Genomic DNA, 22567 nt, shown 5'->3' with positions numbered 1-22567 from the left:
GCGTCTGTGTGTGTGTCTGTGTGTGTGTCTCTGTGTGTCTGTGTGTGTGTCTGTGTGTGTGTCTCTGTGCGTCTGTGTGTGTGTCTGTGTGTGTGTCTCTGTGTGTCTGTGTGTGTGTCTGTGTGTGTCTCTGTGTGTCTGTGTGTGTGTCTGTGTGTGTGTCTCTGTGTGTCTGTGTGTCTCTGTGCATCTATGTGTGTGTCTGTGTGTGTGTCTGTGTGTGTGTCTGTGTGTGTGTCTCTGTGAGTCTGTGTGTGTGTCTCTGTGTGTCTGTGTGTGTGTCTGTGTGTGTCTCTGTGCGTCTGTGTGTGTGTCTGTGTGTGTGTCTCTGTGTGTCTGTGTGTCTCTGTGCATCTATGTGTGTGTCTGTGTGTGTGTCTGTGTGTGTGTCTCTGTGAGTCTGTGTGTGTGTCTCTGTGTGTCTGTGTGTGTGTCTGTGTGTGTCTCTGTGCATCTATGTGTGTGTCTGTGTGTGTGTCTCTGTGCGTCTGTGTGTGTGTCTGTGTGTGTGTCTCTGTGCGTCTGTGTGTGTGTCTGTGTGTGTGTCTCTGTGCGTCTGTGTGTGTGTCTGTGTGTGTGTCTCTGTGTGTCTGTGTGTGTGTCTGTGTGTGTCTCTGTGCGTCTGTGTGTGTGTCTGTGTGTGTGTCTCTGTGTGTCTGTGTGTGTGTCTGTGTGTGTGTCTCTGTGAGTCTGTGTGTGTGTCTGTGTGTGTGTCTCTGTGTGTCTCTGTGCATCTATGTGTGTGTCTGTGTGTGTGTCTGTGTGTGTGTCTGTGTGTGTGTCTCTGTGTGTCTGTGTGTGTGTCTCTGTGTGTCTGTGTGTGTGTCTGTGTGTGTGTCTCTGTGCGTCTGTGTGTGTGTCTCTGTGTGTCTGTGTGTGTCTGTGTGTGTGTCTCTGTGCGTCTGTGTGTGTGTCTCTGTGTGTCTGTGTGTGTGTCTGTGTGTGTCTCTGTGCGTCTGTGTGTGTGTCTGTGTGTGTGTCTCTGTGTGTCTGTGTGTGTGTCTGTGTCTGTGTGTGTGTCTCTGTGTGTCTGTGTGTGTGTCTGTGTGTGTGTCTCTGTGTGTCTGTGTGTGTGTCTGTGTGTGTGTCTCTGTGTGTCTGTGTGTCTCTGTGCATCTATGTGTGTGTCTGTGTGTGTGTCTGTGTGTGTGTCTGTGTGTGTGTCTCTGTGTGTCTGTGTGTGTGTCTCTGTGAGTCTGTGTGTGTGTCTGTGTGTGTGTCTCTGTGTGTCTGTGTGTCTCTGTGCATCTATGTGTGTGTCTGTGTGTGTGTCTGTGTGTGTGTCTGTGTGTGTGTCTCTGTGTGTCTGTGTGTGTGTCTCTGTGAGTCTGTGTGTGTGTCTGTGTGTGTGTCTCTGTGTGTCTGTGTGTCTCTGTGCATCTATGTGTGTGTCTGTGTGTGTGTCTGTGTGTGTGTCTCTGTGAGTCTGTGTGTGTGTCTCTGTGTGTCTGTGTGTGTGTCTGTGTGTGTGTCTCTGTGCGTCTGTGTGTGTGTCTGTGTGTGTGTCTCTGTGTGTCTGTGTGTGTGTCTGTGTGTGTGTCTCTGTGTGTCTGTGTGTGTGTCTCTGTGAGTCTGTGTGTGTGTCTGTGTGTGTGTCTCTGTGTGTCTGTGTGTCTCTGTGCATCTATGTGTGTGTCTGTGTGTGTGTCTGTGTGTGTGTCTCTGTGAGTCTGTGTGTGTGTCTGTGTGTGTGTCTCTGTGTGTCTGTGTGTGTGTCTCTGTGTGTCTGTGTGTCTCTGTGCATCTATGTGTGTGTCTGTGTGTGTGTCTGTGTGTGTCTCTGTGCGTCTGTGTGTGTGTCTGTGTGTGTGTCTCTGTGAGTCTGTGTGTGTGTCTGTGTGTGTGTCTCTGTGTGTCTGTGTGTCTCTGTGCATCTATGTGTGTGTCTGTGTGTGTGTCTGTGTGTGTGTCTGTGTGTGTGTCTCTGTGAGTCTGTGTGTGTGTCTCTGTGTGTCTGTGTGTGTGTCTGTGTGTGTGTCTGTGTGTGTCTCTGTGTGTCTGTGTGTGTGTCTGTGTGTGTCTCTGTGTGTCTGTGTGTGTGTCTGTGTGTGTGTCTCTGTGTGTCTGTGTGTGTGTCTGTGTGTGTGTCTCTGTGCGTCTGTGTGTGTGTCTGTGTGTGTGTCTCTGTGTGTCTGTGTGTGCGTCTGTGTGTGTGTCTGTGTGTGTGTCTCTGTGTGTCTGTGTGTGTGTCTGTGTGTGTGTCTCTGTGCGTCTGTGTGTGTGTCTGTGTGTGTGTCTCTGTGTGTCTGTGTGTGTGTCTCTGTGAGTCTGTGTGTGTGTCTGTGTGTGTGTCTCTGTGTGTCTGTGTGTCTCTGTGCATCTATGTGTGTGTCTGTGTGTGTGTCTGTGTGTGTGTCTCTGTGTGTCTGTGTGTGTGTCTGTGTGTGTCTCTGTGCGTCTGTGTGTGTGTCTGTGTGTCTCTGTGCGTCTGTGTGTGTGTCTGTGTGTGTCTGTGTGTCTGTGTGTGTGTCTGTGTGTGTGTCTCTGTGTGTCTGTGTGTGTGTCTGTGTGTGTCTGTGTGTGTGTGTCCGTGTGTGTCCGTGTGTGTCTGTGTGTGTCTCTCTGTGTGTCTGTGTGTGTCTGTGTGTGTGTCTGTGTGTCTGTGTGTATGTTTTTGTTTGTTTTGAAACACAGTCTTGCTCTGTCGCCCAAGCTGGAGGGCAATGGTGCGATCACAGCTCACTGCCACCTTGACCTCCTGGGCTCAAGCGATCCTCCCATCTCAGCCTCCAGACTAGCTGGCACCGCAGGTGTGAGCCACTACTTCTAGCTAATTTTTGTATTTTTTGTAGAGATAGGGTCTTGCTATGTTGCCCAGGATTATCTTGAACTCCTAGGGTCAAGTGATCCTCCTGCCTCAGCCTCCCATAGTGTTGGGATTACAGGCGTGAGCCACCATGCTCAGCCAGCATCTTTATTAACATCAGATTTTGTTTTTTTCTTTTTGAGACAGAGTTTCGCTCTTGTTGCCCAGGCTGGAGTGCAGTGGCGCGATCTCGGCTCACCGCAACCTCCACCTACTGGGTTCAAGCGATTCTCCTACCTCAGCCTCCTGAGTAGCTGGGACTACAGGCATGTACCACCATGCCCAGCTAATTTTGTGTTTTTAGTAGAGACGGGGTTTCACCATGTTGGTCAGGCTGGTCTCGAACTCCTGACCTCAGGTGATCTGCCCATCTCAGCCTCCCAAAGTGCTGGGATTACAGGCATGAGCCACCACACCTGACCAGCATATTTATTTATTTATTTATTTATTTATTTATTTATTTATTTATCCTTTGAGAAGGAGTTTTGCTCTTGTTGCCCAGGTTGGAGTGCAGTGGCGCGGTCTCGGCTCTCTGCAACTTCTGCTTCCCACGTTTAAGCAATTCTCCTGCCTCAGCCTCCAGAGTAGCCGGGATTTCAGGCATGCGCCACCACGTCTGGCTAATTTTGTATTTTTAGTAGAGATGGGGTTTCTCCATGTTGTTCAGGCTGGTCTTGAACTCCCGACCTCAGGTGATCCACCCGCCTCAGCCTCCCAAAGCGCTGGGATTAGAGGCGTGAGCCACCACACCCAGTCAGCATATTTATTAACATCAGAATTTTTTACTAAATTATCTTGCTTGATACATCTTTGACGATCGTTAAAATGCATGTGGTCAGCCTGAGGGGACCTGCCGCCGGGCATGATGCTGTGAGTCGAGGTATTCCCTGTGAAGCTTTCTGGCCAATCAAGGCTGAAATTCCATATGGCAGAAAATCCAGGCCACAGAGGAACCAGTTAAATGAAGCCATAGGGAACCAGACAAATCCAGAATGTGGACATTCTGCCGGACAATTGGCCAGGTCTCCATAACAGGTCAGTGTGCTGGGAGCGGCTGGGGGAGTGTGTGTGTGTCAGGGAGTTGAGTCTAGATTAAAACAACCGAAGAGACGTGACAACTGCACTCGCCACGGGAGCCGTGATTGGAAGCTTTTCCAACAGGCAGCGGTCAGACACATTCGCAGGGACAACTGGGGACATTTCAATATGGACTGAGCATTTGGTAATCTTAGTGACTTACTGCTGACTTTCTTTGTTTTTGAATAGAAGTTTCCCTCTTATTGCTCAGGCTGGAGTGCAGTGGCATGATCTCGGCTCACCACAACCTCTGCCTCCTGGGTTCAAGCAATTCTCCTGCCTCAGCCTCCCCAGTAGCTGGGATTACAGGCACCCGCCACCACGCCTGGCTAATTTTGTATTTTTCTTTTTTTTAGTACAGACAGGGTTCCCCCATGTTGGTCAGGCTGGCCTCAAACTCCCGACCTCAGGTTATCCGCCCACCTTGGCCTCCCAAAGTGCTGGGATTACAGGTGTGAGCTACCGCGCCCAGCCAAAAGTTTATGTTTTTAAGAGAAATGTGTTGAAGCACGGGGCTGGAGGGACAGTATGGTAGTTTATTGTGAAAGGGCTCAGCTGTGTGTGCAAGAGTGTATGTGAGTGTGTGTGTATGTCAGCATATGTGTGTATGTGTTTGTCTATGTGTGTGAGCATGTGAGTATGTGTGTGTGTGTATGGGTGTGAGAGTGTTGTGTATGTGTATGTGCTAAAGTAAATATGACTAAACAGTAAGAGTTGTTGATCTGGTTGTTTAGTACATGAGTATTCATCTTATTTCTTTTTCACTTTTTCTGTGCCCGTTTGAAAGCTTTCCTAGTAAGTGAGAAAATATATCTGGTTGTTAAAACAATGTTGCAACGTACACACGCAGTCCATTTCCAGTCCCAGAATTGAGACAGTGCAGAGGCCACTGGCTCAGCTGTGGAAACCAGACTGCACAGTCTGCACCCACGCTGTCTGTGGGCCCTGGGAATGTCGCTTCCTGTCTCTGGGTCTCAGTGTCCTTCTCTGTGAAATGGACTCTGCTGCTGTCCCTGCCACAGAGGCTGGGATTCAGGCCACATACCCTGGCACAGCAGCATTCCGTTGTTACACATTTGAATACTCCCAAGCCAGTAGGTAAAGAGTTGACTCCCCGGGACCCCTTGCACGTTTCCACGACTCAGCAATCAACGTGGAGCTGAACGGGCTGTGAAGCGTTTTGAGCGCTGCCTGTGTTTGTCTCACGGCCCTCGAGGGAATCCCAGTTAATATACTCGATGAGCAGAGCCCTGGAAACCCCGCCTGCCGCCTCATAAGTGTTCTATATAAGCGTTTGCCATTTTAGTAAGTCCTTGTATTTTTACCCAATCTTCGTTTGTTTTATGTTAAAAGGATAGATGGAAGGTTAATGTTGAAGTAATTAACTTCTTAATGAAAGTATATAATTACAAAGTAATTGAAAAGAAGAACAGACGAGTTCTGGGAGAGTTTCTTGTCTGCCTCATGCTAAAATGTAGGCTCTTGGTGTAAACGAAAGCCTGTGTGCAAATGGTGTGCAGGCTGATCGGTGAATCTGGGGCACAGAGCTACCCAGGAGCTGTTACTATCGATTTCACATCCAGGCATTTCGTGTAGCTTCGGGATGCCGATGTTGGTAAGAGACACTGAATTGTCATGGGCGTTAATGCAGAAAATCCATAGATGATTTGTGGAGCACAAAAGCCTGACCTGGAACTGGGGCAGAGCTGGGGAAGGTAGAGGCAAAGATCCATTTGTGGGGAGGCTCAGGCTAGGGCGGCGGGTGCTGCTGGAAACGAGATAAAGAGAAGGACATAGATGTGATGGCAAAGACTCCTTAGTTGTGGGCTAATCAGTGAGCTCCATTACGTAGGTCAAGCTTAAAGAATTTGAACATTGAACCATATGTTCCGTATATAAAATAATTTTTGAAAGCCAGAGAACTTCCAGCCAGACACTGATCTCTGGTTATTCATCACCACAGTGGCTGACGGGGTACCGTTCACGTGGGAGGTCGGAGGAGTGGGCAAGGGGGTTAGGCTGTGCCAGCCTTCCTGACAGGTGCTCAAGAACATCTGCTGTGTGCCTAGGTGCACCTGTGGCACTGGGACAGACACAGGAAGCAATGTGGAGTCTTTGCAGCCAGTGAGCTCCCGGTCTAGCAGAAGAGAGAGGAAGCATCTTTATCTGTGTTCTCCCAGGTAGGCGCACCAATCGCATATCTGTATCCTTATCTGTGTCTACATCCACACCTGCATCTATAGTCATATACCCATGTCTCTATATATCTACATCTACACCCATATCACAGCTGTGTCTATATCTGTGAAGCCCTTCTTGCTTTGCCATAAAGAAATACCGGAGACTGGGCCACTTATAAAGAAAAGAGGTGTAGTTGGCTAATGGTTCCGCAGGCTGTACAAGCATGGTACCAGCATCTGCTCCACGTCTGGGGAGGCCTCAGGGAGCTTTTGCTCATGGCGGAAGGTGAAGCGGGAGCAGGCGCGTCACACAGCCAGAGCTGAAGTCAGAGAGAGAGAGTGGGTTGGGGAAGCTGCCACACACTTAAACAACCAGATCTCCTGAGAACTCACTCACCATCGTGAGGACAGCACGAAACCACGAGCAATCTGCCCCCATGACCTAAACCCCTGCCACCAGGTCCCGTCTCCAACACTGGAGATTACAACTCGACATGAGATTTGGGTGGGGACAAATATCTACACTATATTACTGTATCTATCTACGTCTATGTTCATAGCTACATCTATGTCCGTAGCTACATCTATATCCACATCTGTGTCTGTAATGTGTATGTGCATATAGATACATATGTCTTTTTACATAGAAAATAAGGCCAGGTGCGGTGGCCCATCTGTAATCCCAGCACTTTGGGAGGCTGAGGCTGGTTGATCACCTGAGGTCAGGAGTTTGAGACTAGCCTGGCCAACATGGTGAAACCCTGTCTCTATTCAAAATACAAAAAAAATTAGCTGGGCATGGTGGTGGGTGCCTGTAGTCCCAGTTACTCAGGAGGCTGAGGCAGGAGAATCGCTTGACCCCAGCAGGCGGAGGCTGCGGTGAGCTGAGATTGTACCACTCCACTCTAGCCTGGGTGACAGAGTAAGACTCCCTCTCAAAAATAAGTAAAGGGAAAGAAAATAAGCTCAGAGAAATCAGGTGATGCCACCATCAATAAGCATCAGAACCGGAATGCAAAAGTGGGCTTTTGTGCCTTCAAAGCCAGAACTGTGTCCGCCCCTCTCGCTTTAGGGTTTGTATCCGTTTGTTCGGGCAGCCATAACCAAGTGCCACAAACAATAGGACTGTCTTCTCTCCCAGGCCAGAAGTCTGAGATCCCAGTGTCCACAGGGCCGAGCTCCCCTGAAGGCTCCAGGGGAAAGTCTGTCCCAGCTGGGCCTGGATCCGGCCTCCAGTGGCTCCTCAGCTCGGTGGCTCCTTGGCTCGGTGGCTCCTCGGCCGGGTGGCTTCTCAGCTTGGTGGCTCTTTGGCTCGGTGGCTCCTTGGCCAGGTGGCTTCTCGGCTGGCTGGCTTCTCAGCTCGGTAGCTCCTCGGCTCGGTGGCTCCTCGGCTCAGTGGCTTCTTGGCTCAGTGGCTCGTCGGCTGGGTGGTGGAGCTCCAGTCCTCACGTGGTGTTCTTCCTCTGTGTGTGTCTCTCTGTGTCCCAGTTTCCCCTTTTTATAAGAACACTGGCTGTATTCAATTAGGATCCTCCCTCATGATGTCATCTGAATTTGATTTAACTTCATTCCCTCTTTGGAAATAGACAAGACCCTATTTCCGAATAAAGTCATATTTTGAGGTATGTGGGGGTTAGGACGCCAACATATCGTTTTTTTTGAATGGGGCATAATTTAACTCATAGCAGTGTCTTTCACCAAAACCCAGTGATCCTACTTAATCCTCATCCCATCTTTTAATGCCTAATCCCATCGACTTGTCATTAGATGATACTGAGAGTAAAGGGTTTGTATCCAGGATAAAAACTTTTTCATCGTCATAGAAATTTGGCAAACTTCAGAAGCACCATTACTGTGTTTCAATTTTATCAAGCCTTTTAACAACTGTACCATATCCTTGGACTACTTCTATTTTGTAGATAAATGCATGGATACTTGTTTATGTGCACACGTGGTGCTCACACCGCATGTTAGAAGTATGCAGTGTGCTTTCTTACGCGTGTGGTCATTTATGGCAAACAGCTCTGGGAGGAAAGCAAGGCAGGAAGCAGCCTGTGCATCTGCAGAGGGCACAATGGTGTCTGCTGGGCTGGGTGACTCACAGGTCACAAGCTGGGGTTGGGGGGGGCCGAGAGCCACAGTGCAGAGCTGCTGGACCTCAGGCCCTCACAGCCTGCTGACTCAGGGTTCACTAACTGTGGACTTATTGTTGGGGAGAGTCCAGAGACACTCAGGAATCCCCACATATTAAAGCAGAAAGCACCTTCTAGCCGAGCCATGTTGGACACGGGTCCCGTCACTTGCCTTATTTCATCATCCGATAACTTGGAGGGACACAGTTATTGCAATCTTCACACCGTCTGCCTGTCCTCCATCTGTGCTCTGTAGTGTTATTTTCTCGACATTTCTCTTCCTTTGGGGTGGAAAAAGAGGAAAACGGTCACGGTGGGCGGAAACAAAAATGAGAAGAGAAAGTGCATGGGCAGAATTTCAGTGAGGATGTTGTCGCTTCAGAAACCCACACCTCCAACTTGTGGTCTGACCAGGTGATCAGACTCAGGACACAAGAGGGGCGTCCCTCGCCCCACCGCAGCTAACATCAGTCATGTTACAGGGCGGTGAGTACGGAAAGGGTGTGGCCTGTGCTGCGGTCCAGCTTAGATGCTAGCAGCGCAGCTTTCGTGTCCTGCTCAGGCAAGCCTTGGTCACCCAGTGGACCTCTGATTCTGTGACAAATCCAGTGGGCAGACAACAAGAGAGAGTGAGAGGTGACTGAGTCATGGCCTGGCTGTGGGGGGCAGCCCACAGTCTGGAGAAATAGCAAGCCGCCAGTGCTGCAGTCACCCTTACAACATATTTGGAATTACGGAAGCTGAGCAGAGCAGGTTTTGTTTGTTTGTTTTTTCTGGTTTGCAGAAAGCATTAGGTTAGAGGAAGTTTTTTTCTTGTTCTTAAATTACAAAATGAAAAGTATCAGAGACTTAAAGCTTAAGCATTTTTGTGCATCCAGACAAACCACAGTAAAACAAAACAGCCAGCCACAGCCTACACGTTTGGGCCAGGCTCGTGGTTCTCTCAGGGAACCCTGTTCAGAAGTGAAAAGACACCAATATTGAGAATTCAGGAGAAGGAGAATTTCAGACACTGCATTCGATCATCTTTGTGGCTGAGTCTCTGCAATATGCTGTCTTCCATGTAAGGGCTAGAATCAAAGGCTGAGCTGTCTCCATCGCTCCCTGCCCATTGAGAGCCTATGGCCCTATGGGGAAACTACCTTTTCATTATGGAAAAGAAGAACTGGTGAACTTCCTTTGCTGACTCATTAAGCCATTCATCCAGCATTCACCAAGTGCTACCTAAGTGCCAGGCTCAGGGCCACGTGGAGCTGTTTAGCTGTTCTTGTGATTGTTTTTCCTCTTTTTCTTTCTTTCTTTCTTTTTTTTTTTTTGAGACAGAGTTTTCTCTTGTCACCCAGGTTGGAGTGCAATGGCATGATCTCAGCTCAGCATGACCTCTGCCTCCCGGGTTCAAGCAATTCTTGTGCTTCAGCCTCCCGAGAAGCTGGAATTACAGGTGTGTGCCGCCATGCCTGGCTAATTTTTGTATCTTTAGTAGAAATGGGGTTTATCCATGTTGGCCAGGCTGGTCTTAAACTCCTGACCTCAGGTGATCCACTAGCCTCGGCCTCCCAAAGTGCTGGGATTACAGGCGTGAGCCACCGCACCCAGCCAATTTTTTTTCTCTTGACATCTCAGGGGAAGGTTTTTATCCTTGTGCACTTTGCCCATCACGAGCCAGGTCCTGTGTTGATGCCAAGGTCATAGCAAGTGCCATGCGGCACGCCATTGGGTGCTCGAAGTGTCTGGGTGCCCTCCCCTTGGACCAGCCCCCTCCAGGGCCCTGCTCCCATTTACCGCCCTGCACCTTCCTCCAGGAAGTCCCCCTCCCGGCCACACCAGCCCGTTTCCAGACCTCAACTTCGACCTTCACTCATTATTTGTGCACATGCTGCCATCTTTCCCGGTGTCACGTCTCATTGTCACGTTCCTGGCCAGGAGAGTTCCTGCATATCACGCAAGACCTGCCTTGGGAGCTGCCTTCCCGAGTTTTCATCTCCTCTCGTCCTCAAGGAGCCTCCCCAGAGCCTCCCGCCAGGCACGCGGCTCCTTCCACTGGCTCTCCCCTGCCTGTTCTGTCACTAGAAGGGCCTTGACCCTATCAGTGATGAGCCTTTGTCGTGATGACTCATTCTTCTTCTCTCCGAGTGGCTCTGTACCGTGTTCACTTGGCTAATCTGTGTTTCTCAAAGTTCCCTTCCCTGAATGGTTCCAACTTCCTGTTGGCGGGAAGAGAGATTTGCAGAAAATTCAGAAAGTGGAAATGAAGGAGCGGCTATTTTCTACAGAACGTCGTCTGTTCTTATTCACACTGTGAGGCTCGAAGATGTTGCTTTCCTCCTACCAGCGGAAAAGTGATGCTGCACGAAGGAATTTTAGGCAGTGACACTGTAATGGTGGGTACGTGTCATTCTACATGTGCCCAAAACAGAGAAAGGCCAACGCCATGAGTGGTCCGGTGTTACAGCTGATGAACCTGCACTGGGTTACTGGTGTCGCCAGTGTGTGCACAGACGTCCATGGGCGCATCGAGCCCCACTCATCCCCTCCCTTGGGAAGCCCTCCCCACACTCATCAACGCCACAAGTGCCTTTATGGGAACGTTTTAAAGGCTGTGGTTTTAGGCTGCCTATTGGTTCCGAGCAGAGAAAGAGAATAAGCTACGAAAATGGCAAAGGCATAGCAGGGGGAGAGCGGGCCCATGGTGGAGACCAGCCCCCAGGCCAGGGCTGCACAAGCCCCTCTCAGTGGTGGGACTGTTTGCCTCGCAGCGAGCACTCATTCTCCCGCCCGGGGCGGCTGGCGCCCGTCATTGCGGATCTGTGGGTGCTCCTATCCCTCCAGAGGACACTAAAGAGCAGGGGAGATGCAGTTTCCTTCCAGTCCAAATGAGCCAGCTGCCCGAAGGAAGGACCAGGGCTGCATCCAAAGAAAACATTTTCACTTCTCAAAGGAAAACATTAGGAAACTGGGGGAAGCTTTTGCCAGGTGTGTAACTGACCCAGGATCTTCATCTAGCACGGGGCTGGCAAAAGAAGGCCCTCAGGCCAAATCAGGTCCACCATCCATTTTTTTGTGTTCTCTGTAAGCTAACTATGAATTTTATCTTTTTTTTTTTTAATGGTTCAAAAATGTAGGAGGAGAGTGATGTTTTGTGACATGTAAAAATGATATGCTGTTCACATTTTCAAGTCCATCAAAATAAGATGAACTGAGCAGCACCAGGCTCATGGATTTAGTATTGTCTGCAGCTGTTTTATGTGGCAGCGGGAGAATAGGTCCCACAGAGACCACGTGGCTCACAAAACCTAAAAGAATAACTTTCTGGCCCATTACTGGACAAGTTTGCTGATCCCTGACTATTTTAATTAAATTAATTAATTAATCAATTAATTAAATTTTGAGACAGGATCTCACTCTGTCGCCCAGGCTGGAGTGCAGTGGTGTGCGAGTGAGTTCAGTTCCCACAGTGGTGTGCGAGTGAGTTCAATCCATCCCAGTGGTGTGCGAGTGAGTTCATTCCCCCCCAGTGGTGTGCGAGTGAGTTCAGTCCCCCCCCCAGTGGTGTGCGAGTGAGTTCAGTCCCCACAGTGGTGTGCGAGTGAGACACTCACTCGCACACCACTGTGGGGACTGAACTCACTCGCACACCACTGGGGGGAAACTGAACTCACTCGCGCACCGCTGGGGGGAAGGTCCATTTTTGCACTGACCCTGGAGCAATAACCACTGAAGCTGAACTTCAGCTTACATGGCGACCCAGCAATTCCTCCTTACCAGCGGAAATTCAAACATATTTCCCACAAGGTCGTGTGTAAGGATGTTGACAGGATCAGTGTTTGTGTTTTTCTTTGAGCCTTCACCTGCTCATGAGAGATGAAGGTTATCGCGTCAGCATGGGGAAGACATTGCCAAACCTCCAGGGAAGGTTTCCCAAGACAGCAGACACCCCCTCCCCCACTGTCCTCTTTGAAACGCCTGGCAGCACGGTCAGGGGACTTTGCTACTCTGCCAGTCCACTCTGTAGGTCTTCCCGCTTCTCCACTTTATTTCCACCAAATTATAAACTCTTGGAAACAAAGATTCTGCCATCACTCATTTCTTTATCCCTCACAGCATCTGGACGCTACCTCCATAATAGCAGGTGGCTCCTGTCATGTTTTGTGTTTTTTTGTTTGTTTTGTTTGAGACAGAGTCTCTGTCTGTCGCCCAGAGTGCAGTGGTGTGATCTCTGCTCACTGTGAGCTCCGCCTCCTGGGTTCAAGTGATTCTCCTGCCTCAGCCTCCAGAGTAGCTGGGACTATAGGCGCCCGCCACCATGCCTGGCTAATTTTGTGAATTTTTAGTAGAGATGGGGTTTTATGGTGTTAGCCAGGATGGTCTCTATCTCCTGATCTCATGGTCTGCCTGCCTCAGTCTCCCAAGGTGCTGGGATTACCGGCGTGAGCCACCGCGCGCTGCCTCCTGTCATGTTTTACAGCCGAGGAAGCTGAGGTCATGTGTCCAAGGACTCAAACATGGGAAGTCTCTGTCCCTACCCAGCGTGCGTGTCACCGCCCCTCCTTGTTGACTCCGCTCCGATCAGACTGGGACCTCTCTGTCCCTACCCAGCGTGGGTCTCACCGCCCCTCCTTGTTGACTCTGCTCCAATCAGACTGTGCCTCTGACAGTTCCCAGGACAGGCTCAGCCTTTTCAAGCTTCTGGGCCTTCACATTTACTTTTGCCTCTACCTGGTCTTTATTTCTTCCATTGTCCAAGGACCAAGTCCTCATCCTTCAGGTCTTGACTCTGGCTGGGCTCTGAGAAGGAGCTACCACCTGGGACGCCGCTACCTGTCGGGCCTGCCTCCCTCTCTTACTCACTCTTGTCCTTGCATTTCACTCATTGGATGATCTTAATCTGTAATGGCATGATAATTATTTTTATCTCTTTGTGGACTGTTTCTTTTCTGTCCTGCCCTTCCCACCTCACAAGAATGGGAAACCCCGTGGAGGGCTGGGACATCATCTGTCTTATTCACACGTGATGTTAAAAGAGATTGTTTTCTTCCTAACGGCGATGAAGTTACACTGCACAGAGGATTTTCAGGGCAGTGAAGCTACTCTGTATGGTACTGTCATGGTGGCTAGGAGTCAGTGCACGTCTGTCCAAACCCAGAGGATGGACAACACCTAGAGCGAGACCTTGTGTAAACCACGGACTCAAGCAATGACGATGTGTCCATGTGGGTCCACTAATGGTAACAAACGCACCACGCTTGCCGGTGGGGGTGGCTGTGTGTGCAGGGAGGGGGACAGGGAGTGCATGGCAGGTGTCTGTACCTTCTGTGCATTTTCCTGTGAGCCAAAAACTGCTCTAAAAAATTGTCTGTTTTTAAGTTCTGATGGGTGCTCTGGCTTCAGGGAGTTGCCATTTTGGATCCTGAAAAATAAAGAAATAGGTTCATTTGCATGAGGTAAGCAGAGTCAAGTTGGAGGTTGAACTGTGGCGGGACTGAGGCCATCAGACTCCGGTGGGAGGAGGGGACCATAGCTGCTGTTTTTGCTGACAGCTTCATGGGGAAGCTGGGGTCTGAGTTAGGATGAGTGTCTCAGTCCACTTGTTTTGTTATCAAGGACTACTTGAAGCTGGGTAATTTATAAAGAAAAGAAGTGTATTTGGCTCACCTCTCTGCAGGCTTCACAAGGAGCATGGTGCCAGCATCTGCAACTGGGGAGGCCTCAGAAATGTTAGAAATTGGCCGGGCACAGTGGCTCACGCCTGTAATCCCAGCACTTTGGGAGGTCGAGTGGGGTGGATCACCTGAGATCAGGAGATCGAGACCAGCCTGGCCAACATTGGCGAAACCCCATCTCTACTAAAAATACAAAAAGTAGCTGGTCGTAATGGCAGGCACCTGTAATCCCAGTGACTCGGGAGGCTGAGGCAGGAGAATCGCTTGAACCAGGAGGCAGAGGTTACAGTGAGCCAAGATCATGCCATTGCACTCCAGCCTGGGTGACAGAGCTAGACTCCCTCTCAAAAAAAAAAAAAAAAAGGAAGAAAAAAAAAGTGAGAAATCGGCCGGGCGCGGTGGCTCAAGCCTGTAATCCCAGCACTTTGGGAGGCCGAGGCGGGCGGATCACAAGGTCAGGAGATCGAGACCACGGTGAAACCCCGTCTCTACTAAAAATACAAAAAATTAGCCGGGCGCGGTGGCGGGCGCCTGTAGTCCCAGCTACTCAGGAGGCTGAGGCAAGAGAATGGCGGGAACCCGGGAGGCGGAGCTTGCAGTGAGCCGAGATTGCGCCACTGCACTCCAGCCTGGGCAACAGCGTGAGACTCCGTCTAAAAAAAAAAAAAAAAAAAAGTGAGAAATCATTCTGCTCATGGCAGAAGGGAAAGGGGAGCAGGCATCACATGCCAAGAGGAAAGAAGCTGTAGAGAGGGACAGAGAGAGACGAAAGGAGGTGCCAGTCTCTTTTTAATAATCAGATCTCATGAGAACTAATGGGATGAGACAAATAGAATGAGGATGGCACCAAGACATTTATATAGGGGCCACACCAGTGACCAGACACCTCCCACCACAGCAGTGACCACACACCTCCCACCGCACCAGTGACCACACACCTCCCAGCGCACTGGTGACCCAGACACCTCCCACCACATGGGTGACCAGACACCTCCCACCGCACCAGTGACCACTGGTGGCCCAGACACCTCCCAGCACACTGGTGGACCAGACACCTCCCACCGCACCAGTGACCACACACCTCCCAGCGCACCAGTGACCACACACCTCCCAGCGCACCAGTGACCACTGGTGGCCCAGACACCTCCCAGCACACTGGTGGACCAGACACCTCCCACCACACCAGTGACCCAAACACCTCCCACCACACCAGTGACCCAGACACCTCCCACTACACCAGTGACCAGACACCTCCCACCACACCAGTGACCTCCCATCAGGCTCCTGCCAACACTGGGGATCCAATGTCAGCCAGAGGTTTTGGGGGGTATCAAACATCCAAACGATATCACTGGGGTATGTGTGGGGAGGCAGGATGATGGCAGAGGGGCTTGAAACAGGAAGACTTTGCCTTGGGTCAGAAGCCTGTGCACAACCATCAGGAAACTCATCTGTTTGTGCTGGAGTTTACCTTCACTTTGATTGGTTATTAAAAATAATCTTGTAATCCCAGCACTTTGGGAGGCTGAGGTGGGCAGATCATTAGGTCAGGAGTTTGAGACCAGCCTGGCCAATGTGGCAAAACCTCGTCTTTACTGGAAATACAAAAATTAGCCCAGTGTGGTGGCAGGTGCCTGTAATCCCAGCTACTCGGGAGGCTGAGGCAGGAGAATTGCTTGAACTCGGGAGGCGGAAGTTGCAGTGAGCCGAGATCACGCCACTGCACTTCAGCCTGGGTGACAGAGCAAGACTCTGTCTCGAAAAAAAAAAAAAAAAAAATCAGTGGGCCAGGTGCAGCCTCAAGCCTGTAATCCCAGCACTCTGGGAGGCAGAGGCAGGTGGATCACCTAAGGTCAGGAGTTCGAGACCAGCCTGGCCAAGTAGAGATTTTTGGTCTCTACTAAAAATCCAGAAATTAGTCAGGCATGGTGGCGCCTGTAGTCCCAGCTCCTCAGGAGGCTGAGGCGGGAGAATCACTTGAACCCGAGAGGCGGAGGTTGCAGGGAGCTAAGGTCGCACCACTGCACTCCAGTTCAGGTGACAGAGTGAGACTCGTCTCAAAAAAAAAATTAAAATAAATAAACAAAAATAATAATTGGTTCTCACCTCTTTTATGATTCTTTTGCCCCATTCTCTCTTCTCCTCTGGGGCTGTGTGCACACAGGGGACCTGCTCCCCCGTCCTGAGTGCCCTGGTCTCTTCTGCCCCCTGCCTGTTTCCCTCCTCTGTTCTCTGCCTGTGCCTGGGCTGTGCAAATGCTTCGGAGGCCTTGCCCATTTTCCCTGTCCCCTCCTTTGCTGCCTACAGTCCATGTTAGAGTTCTTATTTTCAGTATCACATTTCATATTTCTAAAACTTCTACCTGACTCTTTTTTTTTTTTTTGAGACGGAGTCTTGCTGTGTCACCCAGGCTGGAGTGCAATGGCCAGATCTCGGCTCACTGCAAGCTCCGCCTCCCGGGTTCACGCCATTCTCCTGCCTCAGCCTCCCGAGTAGCTGGGACTACAGGCGCCCGCCACCTCGCCCGGCTAGTTTTTTTTGTATTTTTTAGTAGAGACGGGGTTTCACCGTGTTAGCCAGGATGGTCTCGATCTCCCGACCTCGTGATCCGCCCGTCTCGGCCTCCCAAAGTGCTGGGATTACAGGCTTGAGCCACCGCGCCTGGCCTGACTCTTTTATTATTATAGTTTTCACTTTTCTGGTGAAACTCTCCATCAGCTCACGTCAGCGCTTGGATGGAGTAACCCCATGTATTTTTAGAGGACACATCTCATAACTCCGCTTCTGAAATTCCCATGACCTCGTCCTATTGCCTGTTTTTCTTGACTGTCGGTAATTTCTTTCTTGTCTTATCTCTGTCAGGTAAGTTTTGATTGAATGTTGCTATTGCCTGTTAAAGGCTGTAGACACGATTTGGGATCTGGATGTATTATCTTCAGGAAGCATTTTCTTTTACTCGTGGCAGGCATGTGGGTGGGAACAAAACGTCTCAATCCAATTAGGGTTTGTGCTGTTTGAGGGCTGAGTTTCACTTTTATTTTTCTCCCTAAACTTACGACTAAACCAGATAGTGAACATGTTTCGTGTTTTAGAATTGTAAATTAGAGGTTTTTTCCTACTGCCCAGCTCGACCTCGGTAGAGAAATGTGAGCACAAAGCTAAACATTCCAGCTTTCTCATCCCAACATTCACAAACACGGCAAAGTTTGGCTGTCGGAGTCCCAGGTGAGGGGACGAGCCAGGCAGGCTTGGTTTTGAAGTAAAGAGGGTTTTCATGGGGATGAGGCACTGGGGGCAGAGGAGGGAGGCTGTGGGGGTAGCACGAGCTCTGGGAGAGAGTGGAGGGGTCATCATATTTGAGCCCAGCACAATTCTTTGCAAGTGATTTTTTTTAAAAAAACAAACCAATTGATATAGTTTGGATGTGTGGCCCCTCCAAATTTCCTGTGGAAATGTGACCCCCGGTGTTGGAGGTGGGCCTGGTGGGAGGTGACTGGGTCGTGGGGGCGGATCCCTCATGAATGGCTTGGTGCCTCCCTGCTGTCTCCAGTGAGTCCACTGGAAATCTGGCTGTTTTAAGAGCCTAGCACCTCCTTCTCTCTCTTGCTCCCTCTCTTATCATCTGACGCACCTGCTCCCCCTTCACCTTCCACCAGGAGAAAAAGCTTCCTGAGGCCTCCCCAGAAGCAGATGCTGGAACCATGTTTCCTGCACAACCCGCAGAACCGTGAGCCACCTATACCTGTTTCTTCATATCCTACCCAGCCTCAGGTATTCCTTATAGCAAAACGCAGAACAGACGAATACACCAACCACAGTAAGGTGGGGAATGGTTCTTGCTGATCTGTCTTGAGACAAGCCTGTGTTAGGGTTAAATGGGAAACAGGTGTTAACGTTTCCAATGTTGTGCCCAACACCTAATGAAATTAGCCTCCTTCCTCCCCATCTCCCTCCCTTTCTCCCTTCCTGTCTCTCTGTCGGTCTCTCTCTTTCCTTCCTCCCTTGGTTCCCTGGTGTGTAGAATGACTAAGAAGGGGAAACATGCAAGTGCACTCAAAATAAATTTTTTTTTTTTGAGACAGGGTCTGGCTTTGTCGCCCAGGCTGCAGTGCTGTGGCATGACCTTGGCTCACTGCAACCTCCGCCTCCCGGGCTCAGGCCATCTTCCCACCTCAGCCTCCCGAGTAGCTGGGACTACGGACACATGCCACCATGTCTGGATAATTTTTGTCTTCTTTTTTGTAGACATGGGTTTTCGCCATTGCCTAGCCTGGTCTTGAATGCCTGAGCTCAAGTCATCCGCCTGCCCCTGCCTCTCAGTGCTGGGATTACAGACACGAGCCACCACGCCTGGCCTCAAAGGAGTTAAAATGGTTAATGAATTAAAACAAGATTAAGTCTGTACGTTATATAATGTAGAAGCTTCGGTGGAAAACTCCCCAGCCCTATGTGGACGGCATCACATCTGATTTATCCTCGTGGTCTACACTGCTGGGGCTCAGCCTTCTCCTGAGAGATGCCGTGAGACTCTCTACGCCTGGAACAGCAGGAAGGTCCGTGTGGGGCAGAGACATCTGTCCAGAGTCCAGGGGCAGCTGATAAGGATTTTCCATGCAAGGAATAGCTTAGAAGAGGCAACAGTTATTGGCTGATTTTGACTAAGGATTAAAATTAAAATACCTCAGCCACTTCTTACTCAATGTATCCTATACATTTTCTTTTCTTTTCTTTTCTTTTTTTTTTTGAGACGGAGTCTTGCTCTGTCGCCCAGGCTGGAGTGCAGTGGCCGGATCTCAGCTCACTGCAAGCTCCGCCTCCCGGGTTCCCGCCATTCTCCTGCCTCAGCCTCCCGAGTAGCTGGGACTACAGGTGCCGCCAACACACCCGGCTGGTTTTTTGTATTTTTTAGTAGAGACGGGGTTTCACAGTGTTAGCCAGGATGGTCACGATCTCCTGACCTCATGATCCGCCCGTCTCGGCCTCCCAAAGTGCTGGGATTACAGGCGTGAGCCACCGCGCCCGGCCACATTTTCTTGTTAATCTAACTTTCTGGGTCATAGCTCATTAGTTCAGAGGAGAATTGCTAGTTATGGGAGATACTGTTTCCTGTCAAGCAACTGCAGCTCTGTGACAGCTTTGATCAGACTGCACATATTTTGAAATACGATGTTGTTTTACTAATCCTTGTTTATTCAACATCCTTGAACACTGACTTTATGTGAGATAAACTTAAAAATCAGAATTTAATCATAGTATTCTCAGTTGTCAATTCCAATTCAAGCCGAGCCCAGGAAGAGGCTCTGCTGCTTCGGAATGCGAGCACACTGCCCTCCTGTGTGAGATCCTGAACGCTGCAGAGCTTTACACTTTTGAGTCTAATCTAGTGAATCTAATTTCATTTGCCTGAAGCCAAAAATATCCTTAGGCAGCAAAGATAAAATATGTTTTACTTTACAAAGTCGGTTAGCCCTTCATAGCTCCTTCATAAAGCATCAATCCGTAAAACGTTCGCTTGGTTTCAATTACTTAATTCAAATAAGGAATTCCTGGACGATTTCTTCATGGTTGTTATGGGGGAAAGCTGGCTGGCCCTCTAGAACTGAATATGTGCAGAGAATTGTTAAACCCCAAAGCCAATTCCCTGTCTCACCTCTGGAAGCCTCTTTTCCTCATATTTCAAATGGAGATGGCCTGGGGGCATTTCACAGGGAAATGGCTGGATCAGGTTAGGAGCGCAAATGCGGCTAGAATTTTGGTTTGTCTGGAATGTCTTACGAAATCACCATCTTCTTTGATACAGTTAAAATAGGCTTTTATTAGAGCTAAACGTTTAAAATATTTCTCCTTTTCCCTTTAAATTTTTTTTTTACACTTATTATTTTTTGAGATGGAATCTTGCTCTGTCGCCCAGGCTGAGTATAGTGGTGCAATCTTGGCTCACTGCAACCTCCGCCTCCCAGCTTCAAGCAATTCTCATGCCTCAGCCTCCTGAGAAGCTGGGATTACAGGCACCTGCCACCACACCTGGCTAATTTTCGTCTTTTTAGTAGAGACAGGGTTTCACCATGTTGACCAGGCTGGTCTTGAACTCCTGACCTCAAGTGATCCACCCACTTTGGCCTCCCAAAGTGCTGGGATTATAGGCGTGAGCCACTGTGTCCGGTCCCTTCTTTTTTAAAAAACCAAATTACAGGTCACATGTCCTTAGTGAGCACACAATCACTTTGCAAGGCTAGCCCTGGAGAATTCAGGGAGCTAGAGAAGTTCCAAGATTCATTAGGAATTAGGTTGTAGATGTTAATTTAAGAAATGACCTGCAAATCACAGGTGCTATGTATAGTGCTGGAGTGAGGCAAGCGCTCCCGTCTGGACCGGCTGGCCCAGTGCACAAAAGCCTGGCCTTAAGCTTCCGGGCTCAGATCACAGTGGCTGCCCCACCTCAGTGCAGCAGCAGGTGCCAGCTGTAACTGGAGACAGGGAGGGTGGTTTGGAGCCGAGGGGTGGACTGGGGTTCGAAACAGAAAATGGCAGCGTCAGGATGGGGGTAAGAAAATGCCACCTGGACTTGACTTCTCAGTACGGGCATCTTGTTATCTTTGTGGCTTCAGAACAGAATGTTACTGGATAGAGTTGTCCAATTTCCTGGGGTGTTGAAGGAAGAACTGAACAAAATGCACAAAGTAACAAAAGAAGGAAACAGAAGAACCGAGGGAGTAAGGAAGGCACAGATCTACTGAAGAAGTAAAAGCACAATTCACAAAGCGGGATGGGCTTCTGCAGGCGGCTCAAGAACCTCTCCAATTAGGTTTTTGTTGTAGTTTCGTTTTTTTGAGACAGGGTCTCGCTCTGCTGCCCAGGCTGCAGTGCAATGGCACAATCTCAGCTCACTGCAACCTCCACCTCCCGGGTTCAAGGGACTCTCGTGCCTCAGCCTCCTGAGTAGCTGGGATTACAGGCACCTGCCACCACACCTGGCTTCTTTCTGTATTTTTAGTAGAGATGGGGTTTCACCATGTTGACCAGGCTGGTCTCAAACTCCTGGCCTCAAGCGATCTACCCACCTTGTGCTGGGATTACAGGTGTGAGCCATTGCGCCTGGCCCAATTAGGATTTTTATAAAGCCAAAATAACGTGGCAGCACCCAGGTGCCCTTTAGTGGCCTCCAATTGGTTATTGCCTATGAAGGATGGGCCTGCGACCAGAGGCTGAAGTGGAGACGGCCATGGTCAATCTGAGGCCGCAGTGGAGACGGCGGTGGTCAATCAGAGGCCGCAGTGGAGACGGCTGTGGTCAATCTGAGGCTGCAGTGGAGACGGCTGTGGTCAATCTGAGGCCGCAGTGGAGACGGCGGTGGTCAATCAGAGGCCGCAGTGGAGACGGCTGTGGTCAATCTGAGGCTGCAGTGGAGACGGTGGTGGTCAATCAGAGGCCGCAGTGGAGACGGCCGTGGTCAATCTGAGGCTGCAGTGGAGACGGTGGTGGTCAATCAGAGGCCGCAGTGGAGACGGCCGTGGTCAATCAGAGGCTGCAGTGGAGGCTTCTGTCTTGTTACCACAGGAGCGAGGCTGTGGCCTGTGTATCGCGGGATCCTGCCCGGAACTGGCCGCACCTGCTGTTCTTTTGCTAAAGCCTCAGCCCGTGGCTGCCCTAATTCCCTATTCTCCTGCTAGACAGTCCCAGGGTCCTTCCCACGTCTAAGTGCCTTCCTCAGGCATGCCCAGAGCTCAGTGGCTGGACCGCTCTTTCCCAGACCCGCTCTCAGGGCTGTGCCTGCAGGGAGCCACCCCGAGGGAGGAGGAAGCGTGTGCCCCGCGGACAAGGTGCAGGCATCGGCTGGCTGCTGTAGAACAGGGTCCCGGCGTCCGTGTCCGTGTCCGGGACACAGAGCCAGCGTGCACGGGGCGCCCAGCTGAGCTGTTCCACGGGGCCCCGCGGGATGTGGGGCCAAAGGAACCACAGGCTGCTGTTCGTGCTGCTTCTGCGCAGTGAGGAATAAAATCCGGTCTCTGATCCACGCGGCTCCCGACTTCTACCAGCGTCAATGAATTAGCAACAGGTAACTTTTTAACTTGTAAGTAAAGCAAAAGAAAATTCGTGACCTTGCAGTTCAACGTAAGTTCAGAGCTTATTATTTTAATTTTAATTTTTTTCCACATGGAAATTGCTTTAATGACCTTTTATATGCCCTGCTGATAAAACAATTAGAAAACTGAAAAGAGTTTTACAGTGGTAACAGATACAATTGCACAACACTGAATTAGACATTAGAAATGGTGAAGTAGACGCTGCGTATGTCCCTAGGGTCTGCAAAATTAACATGTGCCTTGAAACGAATTAAAAATACTCATTAACTTGAGAAACAAGTTTGTGGCCGTAACACTCTCCAATGTCACCTCCTCTACCATGATCTGTGCTTAAAATTCTGCAGTACTATCTTTGGAATAAAGATGATGAGTCTGAAATACAAGCATTTCTTTTCATTGTCCTTGATAATTATCTTTTTTTCTTTTTGAGAGAGGGTCTTGCTCTGTCACCCAGGCTGGAGTGCAGTGGCGCGATCTCGGCTCAGTGCAGCCTTGAACTGCTGGGCTCAAGAGATCCTCCCGTCTCAGCCTGTTGAGTGGCTAGGACTACAGGTGTGAGCTACCACACCTGGCTAATTTTTAAATTTTTTTGTACAGACGGGGTCTTGCTGTGTTGCCCAGGCTGACA

At 49.9% G+C, this 22567-nt stretch overlaps 1 long non-coding RNA gene across 3 annotated transcripts; it reads left to right on the top strand.

The window, feature by feature from the left end:
* The first annotated feature begins 1752 nt into the window (after positions 1-1752).
* On the top strand, positions 1753-22322 carry LOC144330666 (uncharacterized). Of its 3 annotated transcripts, none has more exons than XR_013397020.1 (3): positions 1753-3841; positions 16982-17080; positions 17512-19552. It is a non-coding gene; the product is annotated as an uncharacterized LOC144330666 (long non-coding RNA). The 3 variants fall into 3 exon arrangements; XR_013397019.1 differs by lacking the exon at positions 1753-3841 and adding an exon at positions 20464-22322 and having other exon boundaries at positions 16236-17080; positions 17512-18408; XR_013397021.1 differs by lacking the exon at positions 1753-3841 and having other exon boundaries at positions 16236-17080; positions 17512-17626; positions 18101-19552.
* Positions 22323-22567: the final 245 nt, after the last annotated feature.

The sequence above is a fragment of the Macaca mulatta genome, chromosome 8 (assembly GCF_049350105.2).
Source record: "Macaca mulatta isolate MMU2019108-1 chromosome 8, T2T-MMU8v2.0, whole genome shotgun sequence".
NCBI classification, from domain to species: domain Eukaryota; kingdom Metazoa; phylum Chordata; class Mammalia; order Primates; family Cercopithecidae; genus Macaca; species Macaca mulatta.
Note: the sequence above shows the minus strand (reverse complement) of the source record. Positions and strands in the feature narration are given on the sequence as shown.